Below are 17,008 nucleotides of genomic sequence, written 5' to 3' on the forward strand. Positions count from 1 at the left end.
CAGTAGAGTAATTAAGAGCTGGGAGGTCAGAAGTGGGGAGTTAGGGACTACAGCCGAGGAGATCATTGCATGAGTTCATATCCTGATTCTTATTTGCTTCGTGAATTCTGGCAAGTAATTTAGCCTCTCTGTCCCTCAGTTTTCTTGTTTATAAAGTGGGGATAATAATACCTCATAGGGGAGTTGTGAGAATTAAATGAGTTAATATATATAAAGGGCTTAATAATCTGGCACACAGTAGGGACTCAATAAATGTTAACTATTTTTACTGGTATATGAGATCTTTTCTAATCAGTCATTTATTGCCAGTAATATTTTTAGTCAAATGAGTGATTCTTGAATTTGTCTATCATTTGACAGTTTAGCTAATTTTCTATTTAGATATTTTTGAGATTGTGGAGGCTGTTTATTTGTGACATAGAATATGTTGGAGTCCCTGGCCCCTTCCTCCAGTTTTGCTTATTTGTCTTGCACTCTTGTACAGCCAGCTTCTTTGGGGCCCGAAGTTATCTCATCGATGAGGGTATTTTATAGACCTCTTCGGCAGTAAAAATCTCATATTTGATTTTCTAGAGTTTTTTCTGACTCTTTTTGTTCTGAAGCTAATATATGCAGCTTAATCTATCTGTAATTAAGTTGCATAAGCTGTTAGGTTGTACCTGTTTTTCTTCAACTGATGTTTCAATTTTAAATTTAGGAAATGGCATAAAGCCCAAAGGAGTGTTATAGCTCAATGGAGTAGCGCATTCTAGGAAAAGCTAACATTATAAGATAAACTCAGCTAGAAGTTGGTAGAGCACGACCTATAGTGTAACTCAATTCATGCATAGATGTTATTTAATTTAATTCCAGAAAAAGGATGTATCTAAAAGCTTTAAGAGGGAAATCTGAGTATGTGAAAATCACTCAGAGTCAGCAACCATGTTGAAATTCATTTTGGAACTGCGAACAAAGACTACAGAAATACGTGACTTTCATGATATTATATCCTTTTCTTTCACTGACTATATGAGATAATTAAATCTTTAGTGAAAAGTGACTCAGCTATTCCATTGCTTTGGAAATTTTTGTTTGTGAGCAAGTCACTCTGTGATACCTCAGTTTATAATGGCAGTCATAATGAAGATGATTATATTTTTTCCCTACTAGGGGTAAGAAGGAAAGTTATATTTTAATACATTTATTCTTAGATCTTCAGAAGCTCTCTCCTCTGTGTGGTGTAGTTGCAGTAGGCAGCCCACTATTGTTGGGGTCATTATTTCTGTGTTAGAGAATAAATTAGTAGAGTTAACATTGTCAGGAAGCAAAAGGCAAGAGTTTGACTGCCACAGTTAAAGGATACAATTTGTTACTTATAACAAATATTAGAGGATATTTTCCTCTAATTGTAATAACTTTTGTTTATAAAGCATACCTAGCTCACCCCCATACCAGGAGTGAGATGGTGCGTTTTCTGGCTTGATTGGCAAAAATCAAGACAGCTTTGTGACTCATTGATAGAAGAGGGGAGAGCTCTGCTTGCCTTAGGGGTTGGATTTTATTTTAGGGTGAATTGTTTGTGTAAGTATAGATCTAAGAGAGTCCCTACCCTACACGTAAAATATCTTATTCTATCTTCCCAGAGGTTTAACTCAATGCCTCCAAATTCCCTGAGTGTATATATACTTTTTGTATCTTCTACTATTTGGGTCATGTTAATTATGTAGTGTTTATATTTCTCCCTCCAAGTTTTTCTTTCTGAATGTAAGAATTTATGAGATTCTCCTTTAAACACTTTGAGGTGTTTTTTTGTGTTTGTTGGTTTGTTTCAGTTAAAAGAAATTGCATTTTTTAATATAGAAGAGACTGGTAACACGTTTGCTTCTGTGGAGGGAAATTGGGAAACTGTGGGACATAGCAAAGAAGATGCACTTTTCACTGCACCACTGGACCTTTGGAACCCATTACGTTTTTTCCCCCAACTTTTTAAACTTAATTTTGTAGCATAGTATAAACACATTGGCAAATATTTTATTTGTTTTTTATGGGTTTTATTCCTTTTAAAGTTGAGACCACAAAGTTTCTTAAAGTTGACCATGACTGTCCCATTGCAGGCATAATAATAAATTTACAGTCTGCCTTTAAATGATCTAGTTAAACTTGATCCACAGATTTGCACCATAAACTTCAAAAGGTGGATCGCTGCTGTGGATGTGATGACCCAATTCTTCCAAAGGTGGTTCGGAATCAGCTATAGTAAACTAGACAGTATTCTCCATTTCTTTCCTCACTGCGCTGTCAGCTTCCTTTAATTCTTCAACACTGGCAATATTGCCGTGTGCTGTTCTATCTTTGAGAAGCATAATAAGGTCACTTTTCTTCTTGAATTTCTTCTCATGTACGATGACTGACTCCAGGATCGCTCGTACTGTGTCCTTAATAATAGTAAGTCTGCAGTGTTGTCCCCTTTACAGATCTGTAATATAATAGCAGGTACAATCCTTTGTTGCTTCCTGAACACATAGAACATCCATTCCATCTGCCCTTAGCCCAGGAATAAAATTGCCTCTCTTGTAGTAATCAGTGCTGGCTGCTGCTCTCTCAACAGATGCTCCCATTCCATAGCAATTATTCTCACAGATGAAAATAAACAATGATTTCCACAAAGCTGCCATATTGTAAGCTTCAAATATAAAGTCAAGCAGACCTCGTCTTTTCCGTTATACTTATAGGTCAGACCAATACCAACTCTCACGGGGACATGAGCTCTGACAGTGCCTCAGAAGTTCTTGGTGTACATGTGCATTTATCCTACTTTTCCTTTAGTGCACCTTTTTCTTTGTCCTGTAAACTCTGCAAATTTCTGGGACAGAAGGTCCACAATAAAGCTAAAGCCGTGAACCCGATAGGATGCGATGAGATGATCTGCACTATTTATCCTGCTATCAAGCCCCCCCCCCAAACTTCTTGACGTTACACAAGTGATAGAAACCACTAATAATTTTCTGTTTAATTCCATTGGTGAATAGTCTGTATCATCCTGTACTGTTTGAATCCCTCTTCCCTGCTGAGCACTATTGTGATAGGAGGGCCCTCTTCAAACCCATGAAGGTTACGTTTCTTAATTTCAAGTGTAGCATCGTTTGCAAAGTTACAGGATATGCCACCAACACTCTCCTACCCAAAACATTTGGGAAACAGTGAGTATCTTCCTCTTAGAGCATCTTCCTCCTGAGTGCAGGCCATGGTGGTGGTGGTGATGATGTCATGCTGTGCACTGGGCCATAGGCCCACAAACATTTTTTAAGGGTGTCTGATATTCATGGATGGGGCTGTAATGTTCTTAACCATTCTTCCATTGTTGAATATTTACATAGTTTACCTTTTTTAAAACTATTATAAATTTTGCTTTACTGAATATCTTTATTCGTATTTTTTATTACTTCTTTAGGCTTGATTCTCGGAAGTGAATCAAAAGACACGTTTCAAAAAATTATTTTATTGAGGTCATATTGGCTTATGACATTGTATAAATTTCAAGTATACATTATTGTATTTCAGTTTCTGTGTAGACTGCATTGTGTTCACCACGAGTAGTCTGGTTTTTATCAGGCACTATACATGTGTGCCCCTCTACCTCTTTTGCCCTCTCCTCACTCCCTTCCCTTCTGGTAACCACCAGTCTGTTCTCCTTATCTATGTCTGTTTATTTTCCACATATGAGTGAATTCATATGGTATTTGTCTTTCTCTGTCTGACTTAGTTCACTTAGCTTAATACCCTCAAGGTCCATCCATGTTCCTGCAAATGACACGATTTTGTCTTTTTTATGGCTGAATAGTATTCCATTGTATATATATATATCACATCTTTTTTATCTGTTCATCCATTGATGGGCACTTAGGTTGCTTCCATGTCTTGGCTATTGTGAATAATACTGCAATGAACATATGGGTGCATAAATCTTACTGAATTATTGATTTCATGTTCTTTGGATAAATACCCAGTAGTGGAATAGCTGGATCATGGTGTATTTCCATTTTTAATGTTTTGAGAAGTACTTATACTATTTTTCGTAGTGGCTGCACCGGTTTGCATTCCCACCAGCAGAGTATGAGGGTTCTCTTATCTCCACATCCTCTCCAACACTTGTTATTTCTTTTTTTTTTTTTATAATTTTATTTATTTATTTTTTCCCCCAAAGCCCCAGTAGATAGTTATATGTCATAGCTGCACATCCTTNTTTTTTTTTNTTTTAAAGTTTTATATTTATATATGATAATTTTGCTTTCTTTTTTTTTTAAATTTTATTTATTTTTTTTTCTTTTTTTTTTTTTTCCCCCAAAGCCCCAGTAGATAGTTGCATGTCATAGCTGCACATCCTTCCAGTCGCTGTATGCGGGACTCGGCCTCAGCATGGCCCGTGAAGCAGTGCGTCGGTGTGCGCCCGGGATCCGAACCCGGGCCACCAGCAGCAGAGCGCATGCACTTAACCACTAAGCCACGGGGCCAGCCCGGCACATCCTTCTAGTTGCTGTATGTGGGACGTGGCCTCAGCATGGCTGGAGAAGCGATGTGTTGGTGCGCGCCCGGGATCCGAACCCCGGGCCGCCAGCAGCGGAGTGCGAGCACTCACAGGGCCGGCCGGAACACTTGTTATTTCTTATCTTGTTAAGTATAGCCATTCTGATAGGTGTGAGGTGATATCTCATTGTAGTTTTGATTTGCATTTCCCTAATGATTAGTGATGTTGAACATCTTGTCATGTGCCTGTTGGCCATCTGTATATCTCCTTTGGAAAAATGTCTGTTCATATCCTCTGTCCAGTTTTTGATTTGGTTGTTCATTTTTTTGTTGTTGAGTTTTATGAGTTCTTTATATATTTTGGAAATTAACCCCTTGTCAGGTATATGATTTGCAAATATTTTCTCCCAGTTGGTGGGTTGTCTTTTTGTTTTGTTGATGGTTCCCTTTGCTGTGCAGAAGTTTTTTAGTCTGATGTAGTCCCATTTGTTTATTTTTTCTTTTGTTTCCCTTGCCTGCGTAGACATGGTATTCGAAAAGATACTGCTAAGACCAATGTCAGAGAACATACTGCAAAGGGCACATTTTTAAAGCTCCCTTGGTGTACCTCACCGGACTGCTTTCAAGACAGGTTGTGCTAATTTATACTCCCATGACCAACTAGTGAAAAGTTTTCTCTTATGTCACCCTAGGAAGCACTAAATATTTATTATTTAAAATACTTTCTGCTACTTTTGTCAGTAACAAATTGAATCCTTTAAATTTTTCTATTTCATGATTGTTTAATATGTGTGTGTATATATTTCGATATTCTTTTTATCCTTCCTCTGTTCATTGGCTTTTTAAAAGCAGCTTTATTGAGGGGCCAGCCCGGTGGCACAGCGGTTAAGTGCGCGCCCTCTGCTTCGGCGGCCTGGGGTTCGCAGGTTCGGATCCTGGGTGCGCGGTGACGCACCGCTTGTCAAGCCATGGTGTGGCGGTGTCCCATACAAAGTAGAGGAAGATGGGCACAGATGTTAGCCCAGGGCTGGTCTTCCTCAGCAAAAAAAAAAGAGGAGGATTGGCATCAACTGTTAGCTTAGGGCTGATCTTCCTAACACACACACACACAAAAACAGCTTTATTGAGGTATAATTTACACTCCATAAAATTCCCCCATTGTAAATGTATGTGGAGTTTACTTGAAGTTAATGATTTTTAGTAAATCTATTGTTTTGCAACCATCACCACAATCTAGTTGTAAAACATATCTATCACCCTGAAAAGTTCCCTTGTGCCCGCCTTGTGCCCATTTGCATTCAGTCCTTGATCTCAGCCTTAGGCAACCACTGATCTGCTTTCTGTCTCTCTAGATTTGCATATTCTAGAAATATCAAATAACAAAATCATGCTAAATGCAGTCATTTGTGAGTGGCTTCTTTCACTTAGCGTTATGTTTTTGAGGTTCATTTATGTTGTGGAATGTGTCAGTAGTTCATTCATTTTTATTGCTGATTTATCTTAATTATTCAGTGGTTGATGGACATTTGGATTGCTTCCAACTTTTGGTTATTATGAACAATGCTGCTAGGAACATTTGTGTACAGTTTTTTGTATCCTTCATTTCTCTTGGGTAGACACCTAGAATTAGAATTGCTTGGAGCTCATGAAATTTCATATCAATACTTAGCCACAAAAATGTTTCTTTTAAAGAATAAATGGTAGTACTAGAAAAGAAACACAATTAAATGATGTAAAAGAGTTAAAGTGGAATGATTGGAACAGGCAAGTGAAAAGTTCTAAGATATGTAGTATGACTGTAATAATGTAAACCACTTCAGGATTTATTGGTAGATGAGTAACTACTAGAGCCTAAAACCAAGTAAAGGCAAATAAAATCAATGAGCATCTAAATAAACATTGAAAACTTCAATTCCATGAAAAATGAGAAAAATAGAAATGAGACATCATTTGGATTAATTCTGACAGAAAAATGAATATATGTATATATGTATAACACATAAAATGCCCTTTCCAATATAAAAGAAGGCCATCAAGATTGTTGTAGATAAACAGGCCAAAGAAACAAGCAGTCTGTTTGTTCAGGATGATTGTATGTAGTAAATAAACATTCATTCTTGCTAGTAACCACAGAAATAAATATTTTACAAATTGGTTATATTAAATTAGCAAAATCAAAATATCTAGTGCTAGAAAGGTTGTGATAGTGATGTTAGCTTTGTGTGTTGGTCTAGTCCACGTATAAAGCAATGTGGCCAAGCCTGTCCAGATCCTTGGAGTAGTAAGATTCTGAGGCAACTTCCTTTTATTTGGCAGAGGAAGATTTGCCCTGAGCTAACGTCCTATACCAAATGAGGGGTATACGTCTGTGCCTGGGAACTGAACCTGGGCTGCTGAAGCTGAGCGTGCCAAATTTAACCACTAGGCCAGAGGGGCTGGCCTGGTAACTTTCATTTTAGCTTCCTTGAATGTAATTAAAATGTTTTAGTAGTAAATTAATAAGGGAGGCAATAAACCAAAACATAAAAAAACAGCTGCAGATTTTTCCCATGTGCTAAAGTTGAGTCTGGTCGTGCTTTCCTCCCTACTCTGTCTCTGTGACTCACCCAAACTCTGGAGGCACTAACCTAACAAGCCTTTTTTTCTTTCTGGCCTAGACAGCTGCATGTTTGCTCTGCTGTGGTCTAAATCCTGCTTTTCCAGTTCTGGCTAAATCCTGGGTCCAGTTGTTCTTTAATCCAGTGACTCACACCTTGGGAGTTCCCCCCACCCCACTCCAAGAAAATGCTATTAACTTTCCCATTTTCAATAAATAATTTTGTCACGTCCTTTCTGTGCTTTGCTGATTTTGCTTTAGGCGCTCATCTGAAATATGCTTCCTGTTGATTTTTTTTAAGTTCTTTGGGGAGTTCTTCTGTATGGGTGGGACCAAACACTTGTGAGTCACTCCCAGTTAGTACAGTACAGCCATCCAAGAGTAAGTGATTTTTCAGTTTGACAAATTGTCTGCCAGAAAGTGATAAAGTAGAACTAGAATCAGAAAACGGAAATTGACCCTTACTTTATTATTTATTTCCTTCCTGTATCCTTCAAGTTATCTTTTTACTTCCTATGTCAAACATTCTTTCTATTTCTGATAAATTTTTATTGTATTGGTAAGATTTTCCCCAATTACTAGCATTATAGATTTCTGTATGATCTATGCTTAAATACTTGTTATATAAGGCTGTAACATTTTTATATTGTTAGTTGAGTTTATGTGAAGTCATAGGTGAGGTAATGTGTAACAATCAAGAAGTCAGGCATGATAAAAAGTAAAAGAATTCCTATTTTGTTATGATTGATGACAATTTTTGATTTATTAAGAAATATATTACCAGTTTTCTTTGTATAGAGCAACCATAAATACTCTTCTACTAAAACTGTAAATAATCTTCTACTATAGGTAGTGGTACAACCGTGTTTAGTCCTTTTAGTCTTTTCCACTCAGTTTGGCTTGACTACCTGAGAACCTCAGGAAGAGATGGCCCTGTAGGTTCTACTAATTTTTAAAAAATTAATACAACAGAATTGGAAAGTCCAGACTGTTATGTGATTTGACTTTTCTTGACCTTCTCTGATCTCTGCCAGCTGATTCAGGTCACTACAGCATCTCTTTTTACACTGGTAAAAGGTGTAAAAAGAGGTATACAGAGGTATTAGCCCTTGGCTGTTTCTCTGGCCTCTTAGATGTTTCTTTTTTTTTTGTTCTTTGTTTTGTTTTGTTTCGTTTCTTTTCCTGATTTTTCTTGTACCTTTCTGACTGTTCTATCTGAAATTCCTTAAAGCATTTTCTCCACTAATTTCTCCTTAAATGTTAGTATTCCTAAAAGTTCAGTCATTGTTTTCTCTGTAAATGTTATTTTTGGATCATCTCATATATTAGAATAATTTTAATAACCACCCAAATGCTGATGCCTTTCAAATACCTTGAGCCCTAAGGTCTGAGTTTTCTGCCCACTGCCTGCTTACATTTACTCACTTGGATGTCCTATAGAGACTCCAAAAGCAATATACCCCAAACCGAAATGGATCAGTCATTACCCCCTCCTCAGTATTTCCAAATACAGATAAAGGCATTAGCATCTGCCTAGTAGTAGCCCACACTAGAAACTGCTGCCTTTCACACTGAGCACATAGGCTCTGTTACTAAGCCCCTTGCACTACTTCTAACATTGTCCTTGTTTAGGACCTTATTATTTCTTTGTTTCAATAGCCTCATAGCTGTTCTCCCTACCTTCAGTATAGTACCGCTTAAGCCATTCCCTCCCTGAGTGAAATGTCAGTTTGATCTCAGTACTTCCTGCCTAAATAAACCCTATAGTGGCAAGTCCCCTATCATCTATATGATAAAGATTGTAGTGCTTCATACATCTTAAAAGGCTTAGTGACTGCTTACTTCTTCTGCCTCACCTGTCATTCTCTCTCTTGTACTTCACATGCCAGCCCCCCAACCCATGTTGTTTCTTACTGCTGTTTGCTCATGCTGTATCAGTCCCCTCCCCACTCCTCTTGACTCACTCTTACTCAGTGTGGGACAGCTCCTTCAGGAAGCCTTTTCTGAATCCTCAGCCTTGGGCCAAGTGCCACTCCCTTCTACGGGATCGTTCTTGTTAGGATATGAAACAGTATGATTTTTCTCTTATTAAAAATAAAATCATCGGGCCGACCCCGTGGCTTAGTGGTTGGGTGCGCGCGCTCCGCTGCTGGCGGCCTGGGTTCAGACCCCGGGCGCGCACTGACGCACCACTTCTCCAGCCATGCTGAGGCCGCGTCCCACATGCAGCAACTAGAAGGATGTGCAGCTATGACATACAACTATCTACTGGGGCTTTGGGGGAAAAAATAAATAAATAAATAAAATTATAAAAAATAAAAAATAAAAATAAAATTATCTTGACCCCACTTTGCCTTCTAGCTACTGCTCATTTCTTTTTTTTTGATTAAAAATTGGTTTTATTGTATAATTGATATACAACATTATATTAGTTTCAGGTATACAAAGTAATGATTCAGTATTTCTTTTTTTTTTTTTTTTTAATGGGCTAGTGCAATAAAGACCAGAGAAAGGAGGGCACGTGTTTTAAAAAGCCAAGAGGACTTAACAGGGTAGATGAATTCTCGGCCAAGTCAAGGGGGTGACACTCTGGGCTTCCCTGGCTCTCTCCACTCCTGGGGTTAGTTGCTGCTCCTTCTTTACCAAGTTGGTATGCTCTCCCTCCCACCACCACCCAAGCCAACCTATAAGAGACACAGGGAAATCCACATTACAGAATGCCTAAACCTATCTGAAAATTCAATTGACTTTTCATGTAATCAAGTAAAATAGCAGGAAACTATAAATTAAAACAAACAAAAAAACCAAACCACAACAAATGACAAAGAGGTGGTTAATCACATTGTATTGACTTTCATTAAGTACAAAGACTCTTCCAATCAGGTCACCTAGAGATCATTTCACCCACTGCTCTGTTTGGCTGCCAGTCTCTTGTCTCTCTCTTCAGCAATGGTGAGGCGGATGCCCTTTCCATGGGGAAGAGAAAGCCGTAGTTTGTTGCCTTGGCCAATAACGAAAATGTTGGAGAGCCGGGTGGCAAAGCTGTTGCCATTGGCATCTTTCATGTGAACTACATCAAAAGAACCGGGGTGTCTCTCTGTTGGTGATCACACCAATTCTTCCCAGGTTAGCACCTCTGGTCACCATACACAGGTTACCAGTGTTAAACTTGATAAAATCGGTAATCTTGCCAGTCTCCAAATCAATCTGAATGGTGTCATTCACCTTGGTGAGAGGATCAGGGTAGCGGATGGTGTGAGCATCATGAGTCACCAGATGAGGGATTCCTTTTGTGCCCACAAAGATCTTTCTCACTTTGCACACTTTGTACTTGGCCTCCTCAGGTGTAATAGGATGAACAGCAAAGCGACCCTTGGTGTCATAGATCATCCGGAAATTCTCTCCGGTCTTGTCAATGCTGATGGCATCCATAAAACCAGCAGGATACGTTATATCAGTTTGTACCTTCCCATGAATCTTAATGAACTGCTGCATGCAAATCTTCTTTACTTCATCTCCTGTTAGGGCATACTTAAGTCTGTTCCTTAGGAAAATGATGAGGGGGAGACATCTCTTAGCTTATGGGGACCGGTAGATGGACGAGGAGCAAACACTCCGGTCAATTTATCCAGCATCCAATGCTTTGGAGCTGCTACACGCTTCAGATGTTTCATGGGACCACGAGCCATGGCTGCGCTAGGCACGAAAAGAGCTCAGTATTTCTGTATATTGTGAAATGATCACTACAGTAAGTCTAGTTAATGCCCATCACCATACAGTTACAGAATTTTTTTTTCTTGTGATGAGAACTTTTAATATCTACTTTCTTAGCCACTTTCAAATACGAAATACGGTATTATTTATAGTCGCCATGCTGTACATTATATCCCGATGACTTATTTGTTTTATAACTGGAAGTTTGTAGTTTTTGACTCACCTATCCTCCTTTACCCCCCACCCCACCGCCTCTGGCAAACACCAGTCTATTCTCTGTATCTATGAGCTTAGTTTTGTTTGTTTTTTTGTAATGTATATATATTTTTTAGATTCCACATGTAAGAGAGAACGTATGGTATTTGTCTTTGTCTGACTTATTTCACTTAGCATAATGCCCTCAAGGTCCATCCGTGTTGTCACAAATGGCAGGATTTCATTCTTTTTAATGGCTGAATAATATTCCATTGTGTATCTATATATATATATACCATATTTTCTTTATCCATTCATTCATTGATGGACATTTAGGTTGTTTCCATATCTTGTCTATTGTGAATAATGCTGCAGTGAACATGGGGGTGTATATGTCTTTTTGAGTTAGTGTTTTCATTTTCTTTGGATTAATACTCAGAAGTGGAATTGCTGGATCATATGGTAGTTCTATTCTTAGTTTTTTGAGGAACCTCTATACTGTTTTGCATAGTGGCTGCACCAATTTACATTCCCACCAACAGTGTACAAGTGTTGGCTTTTCTCCACATCCTCTCCAACACTTACTATTTCTTGTCTTTTTGATAATAGCCGTTCTACTAGGAGTGAGGTGATAGCTCATTGTGGTTTTTATTTAAATTCCCCTGATGATTAATGATGTTGAGCATCTTTTTATGTAGTTATTGGCCATCAGTGTGTCTTCTGTGGAAAAATGTCTATTCAGATCCTTTGCCTATTTTTTAATTGGATTTTTTTTCTTTCCTTTTGAACTATATGAATTTTGAATATTAACCCCTTATAAGATAAATGATTTGCAAATATTTTCTCCCATTCAGTACATTGCCTTTTCGTTTTGTTGATGGTTTCCTTTGCTGTATGTGCTCATTTCTTTGCTTCCCTTTAGAGCAAAACTCCTTAAAATATTTGTCTGGATGTGTGGTTTCTCATTTTTCCTCTGTCCATTTTCTTTTTTTTTTCTTATTTTTTTCAATTATTTTATTCAGGTCATAATGGTTTATAACATTCTGTAATTTCAGGTGTACATTATTTATCAGTTTCTGTATAGACTGCGTTGTGCTCACCCCTAATACTCTAATTTTTTTTTTTTTTTTTTTTTTGGTGAGGAAGATTAGCCCTGAGCTAACATCTGTTGCCAATCCTCTTCTTTTTGCTGAGGAAGACTGGCCCTGGGCTAACATCTGTGCCCATCTTCCTCTACTTTGTATGTGGGAGGCTTGCCACAGCGTGGCTTGATAAGTGGTGTGTAGGTCTGCACCCGGGTTCCAAACCTGTGAACCCTGGGCCGCCGAAGTGGAGTGCACGAACTTAACCACTACACCACCAGGCCAGCCCCAATACTCTAATTTTTATCCATCACCATATATATGTGTGCCTTTACCCCTTTTGCCTACTTCCTAACCCCCTTCCCCTCTGGTAACCACTAAATTTGTTCTCTTTTTTTTTTTTTTTAAAGATTTTATTTATTTATTTTTCCCCCAAAGCCCCAGTACACAGTTGTCTGTCATAGCTGCACATCCTTCCAGTTGCTGTATGTGGGACGCGGCCTCAGCATGGCCGGAGGAGCGGTGCCTCGGTGCGCACCCAGGATCCGAACCCGGGCCGCCGGCAGCGAAGCACACGCACTTAACCGCTAAGCCACGGGGCCGGCCCCTAAATTTGTTCTCTTTATCCATGTGTTTATCTTCCACATACGAGTGAAATCATGTGGTGTTTGTCTTTGTCTGGCTTATTTCGCTTAACATAAGACCCTCCAGGTCCATCCATGGTGTTGCAAATGGGACAATTTTATCTTTTTTATGGCTGAGTAGTATTCCATTGTGTGTGTGTGTGTGTGTGTGTGTGTGTGTGTGCATGTGTGTGTGTATGTGTGGGTGTATGTATATATATCACATCTTCTTTATCCATTCATCAGTTGATGGGCACTTGGGTTGCTTCCATGTCTTCACTATTGTGAATAATGCTTCAGTGAACATAAGCGTGAATAATTATGTCTCTTTGAATTGTTGATTTCAAGTTCTTTGGATAAATACCCAGTAGTGGGGTAGCTGGGTCATGTGGTGTTTCTATTTTTAATTTTTTGAGAAATCTCCATATTGTTTTCCATTGTGGCTGTACCAGTTTGCATTCCCACCAGCGGTGTATGAGGGTTCCCTTTTCTCCACGTCCTCTCCGACATTTGTTATTTTTTGTCTTGTTAATTATAGCTATTCTAACAAGTGTAAAGTGATATCTCATTGTAGTTTTGATTTGCATTTCCCTAATAATTAGTGATATTGAACATCTTTTCATGTGCCTGTTGGCCATTTGTATATCTCCTTTGGAAAAATGTCTGTTCCTATCCTCTGTTCATTTTTTTATCGGGTTGTTTGTCTTTTTGTTGTTGAGTTATATGAGTTCTTCATATAGTTTGGATATTAACCCCTTGTTGGATATATGATTTGCAAATATTTTCTTCCAGTTGGTGGGTTGTTTTTTCGTTTTGGTGATGGTTACCTTTGCCTTGCAGAAGCTCTTTAGTCTGATATAATCCCATTTATTTATTTTTTCTTTTGTTTCCCTTGCCTCAGCAGATGTGGTATTTGAAAAGATGCTGCTAAGACCCCTGTCAAAGAGTGTACTGCCTGTATTTTCTTCTAGAAGTTTTATGGTTTCAGGTCTTACATTCAAGTCTTTAATCCATTTTGAGTTTTTGTGTATGGTGAAAGATAATGATCTACTTTCATTCTTTTGCCTGTGGCTGTCCAGATTTCCCAATACCATTTGTTGAAGAGACTTTCTTTTCTCCATAGTACGTTCTTGGCTCCTTTGTCAAAGATTAGCTGTCCATAGATGTGTGGTTTTATTTCTGGGCTTTTAATTCTATTCTGTTGATCTGTGTGTCTCTTTTTGTGCCAGTACCATACTGTTTTGATTACTATAGCTTTGTAGTATATTTTGAAGTCAGGGATTGTGATGCCTCCAGCTTTGTTCATTTTTCTCAGGATTCCTTTAGCTATTCGGGGTCTTTTGTTGTTCCACATAAATTTTAGAATTCTTTGTTCTATTTCTGTGAAGAACGTCATTGAGATTTTGATTGGGATTGCATTGAACCTGTAGATTGCTTTAGGTAATATGGGCATTATAACTATGTTTGTTCTTCCAGTCCATGAGCATGGAATATATTTCCATTTCTTTATGTTGTCTTCTATTTCTTTCAGTAATGTCTTATAGTTTTCATTGTATTGGTCTTTCACATCCTTGGTTAAATTTATTCCTAGATATTTTATTCTTCTGGTTGTGATTGTAAATGAAATTGAATTCTTCTTTTTTGTGTGTGTATGTGAGGAAGATCAGCCCTGAGCTAACATCCACACCAATCCTCCTCTTTTTTGCTGAGGAAGACTGGCCCTCGGCTAACATCTGTGCCCATCTTCGTCTACTTTATATGGGACGCCGCCACAGCATGGCCTGACAAGCAGTGCATCAGTGCGCGCCCGGGATCCGAACCCAGGCCGCCAGCAGCGGAGCGCGCACACTTAACTGCTATGCCACGGGGCTGGCCCCGAGATTGAATTCTTGACTTCTATTTTTGCTAGTTTGTTATTAGTGTATAGAAATGTGACTGATTTTTGTATGTTGATTTTGTACCCTGGCACTTTGCTATAGTTGTTGATTATTTCTAATATTTTCTGGTGGATTCTTTAGGGTTTTCTATATATAGGATCATGTTATCTTCAAACAGCGGGAGTTTCACTTCTTCCTTTCCAATCTGGATACCTTATGTTTATTTTTCTCGCCTAATTGCTCTGGCCAAAACTTCCAGTACTGTGTTGAGTAGGAGTGGCAAGAGTGGGCACCCTTGTCTTGTTCCTGTTCTCAGAGGGCTGGCTTTCAATTTTTCACCATTGTGCATGATGTTGGCTTTGGGTTTGTCATATATGGCCTTTATTATATTGAGGTACTTTCCTTCTATACTAATTTTATTCAGTTTTTATCATAAATAGATGTTTAACCATCCCTGCCTCCCTGGTATAAATGCACTTGATCATGGTGTATGATCTTTTTAATGTATTGCTGTGTTTGGTTTGCCATTATTTTATTGAGGATTTTTGCATCTATGATCATCTGCGATAATGGCCTGTCATTTTCATTCTTTGTGTTGGCCTTGTCTGGTTTTGGTATGAGGGTGATGTTGGCCTCATAGAATGAGTTAGGAAGCATTCTGTTTTCTTCAGTTTTTTAGAATAGTTTGAGAAGGAAGGTATTAAATCGTCTTTGAATGTTTGGTAGAATTCTTCAGAGAAGCCATCTGGTCCTGGACTTTTGTTTTTTGGGAGGTTTTTGATTACTGTTTCAATCTGTTTACTTGTATTTGGTTTACTCAGATTCTCTGTTTCTTCTTGGTTCAGTTTTGGGAGGTTGTTTGAATCTAAGAATTTATCCGTTTCTTCCAGGTTATCCAATTTGTTGGCATATAGTTTTTCATAGTATTCTCTTAAAATCCTTTGTGTTTCTGTGTTATCCGTTGTGTTTTCTCCTGTTTCATTTCTAATTTTATTGATTTGAGCCTTCTCTCTTTTTTTCTTAGTGAGCCTGGCTAAGGATTTGTCAATTTAGTTTATCTTCTCAAAGAACTAGCTCTTAGTTTCATTTATCCTTTCTACTGTTTTTTTGGTTTCAATTTCATTTATTTCTGCTCTAATTTTTATTATTTCCCTCCTTCTGCTGACTTTGGGCTTTCTTTGTTCTTCTTTTTCTGATTCTGTTAGGTGTAGTTTAAGATTACTTATTTGAGATTTTTCTTATTTGTTTGGATGGGCCTATATTACTATGAATTTTCCTCTTAAAACCACTTTTGCTGCATCCCATAAGAATTGGTATGATGTATTTTTATTTTCATTTGTCTCCAGGTATTTTTTGATTTCTCGTTTGATTTCTTCATTGATCCAGTGATTGTCCGGTAGCATGTTGTTTAGTCTCCACATATTTGTGACTTTCCCAGCCTTTTTTCTTGTAGTTGATTTTTAATTTCATAGCATTGTGGTTAGAAAAATTGCTTGATATGATTTCAGTCTTCTTAGATTTATTGAGGCTTGCCTTGTTTCCCAACATATGGTCTGTCTTTGAGAATGTTCCATGTGCACTTGAGAAGACTGTATTCTGCTGCTTCTGGTTGGAATGTTCTATGTATATCTATTATGTCCATCTGGTCTAGTTTTTCATTTTTTTTTTTTTTTTTTTTTTTAAAGATTTTATTTATTTATTTTTTCCCCCAAAGCCCCAGTAGATAGTTGTGTGTCACAGCTGCACATCCTTCTAGTTGCTGTATGTGGGACGCGGCCTCAGCATGGCCGGAGAAGCAGCGCGTCGGTGCGCGCCCGGGATCCGAACCCGGGTCGCCAGCAGTGGAGCGCGCTCACTCAACCACCAAGCCACGGGGCCGGCCCTAGTTTTTCATTTAAGTCCACTTATTTCCTTGTTGACTTTCTGTCTGGATTATCTATCCATTGATGTTAGTGGGATGTTGAGGTCCCCTACTATTTTGGTGTTGCTGTTAATTTCTCCCTTTAGGTCTGTTAATAGTTGCTTTATGTACTTTGGTGCTCTTGTGTTAGGTGCATATGTATTCATAAGTATTATGTTCTCTTGGTGGAATGTCCCTTTTATCATTATATAGTGCCCCTCTTTGTCTCTCATTGCCGTTTTTATCTCGAAGTCTGCTTTGTCTGATATAAGTATGGCAACACCTGCTTTCTTTTCCTTGCCATTTGCTTGGAGTATCGTCTTCCATCCTTTCGCTCTGAGCCTGTGTTTGTCTTTAGACCTGAGATGTGTTTCCTGGAGGCAGCCTGTTGTTGGGTCTTGTTTATTAGAGAATTCAATCCATTTACGTTTAGAGTGATTATTGATACTTGAGGGCTGCTGCCATTTTATCTCTTGTTTTCTAGTTGTTCAGTATTTCCCTTCACTTGTATTTCTGAC

At 38.3% G+C, this 17,008-nt stretch overlaps 1 protein-coding gene and 2 pseudogenes across 15 annotated transcripts in view; 1 reads left to right on the top strand and 2 right to left on the bottom strand.

Moving 5' to 3' along the window:
• The window catches only part of SLMAP (sarcolemma associated protein), a 157,318-nt gene that overhangs the window by 30,805 nt on the left and 109,505 nt on the right, over nt 1–17,008 (top strand). The gene's annotated exons all lie outside the window — the stretch shown is intronic.
• Nucleotides 2,130–8,583, bottom strand: LOC106801950 (pyruvate dehydrogenase E1 component subunit alpha, somatic form, mitochondrial pseudogene; annotated as a pseudogene).
• Nucleotides 9,922–10,805, bottom strand: LOC101394513 (small ribosomal subunit protein eS4, X isoform-like; annotated as a pseudogene).

Source organism: Ceratotherium simum, chromosome 5, assembly GCF_057802395.1.
Source record: "Ceratotherium simum simum isolate JZ-2026a chromosome 5, ASM5780239v1, whole genome shotgun sequence".
In the NCBI taxonomy this organism is placed as follows: Eukaryota; Metazoa; Chordata; class Mammalia; order Perissodactyla; family Rhinocerotidae; genus Ceratotherium; species Ceratotherium simum.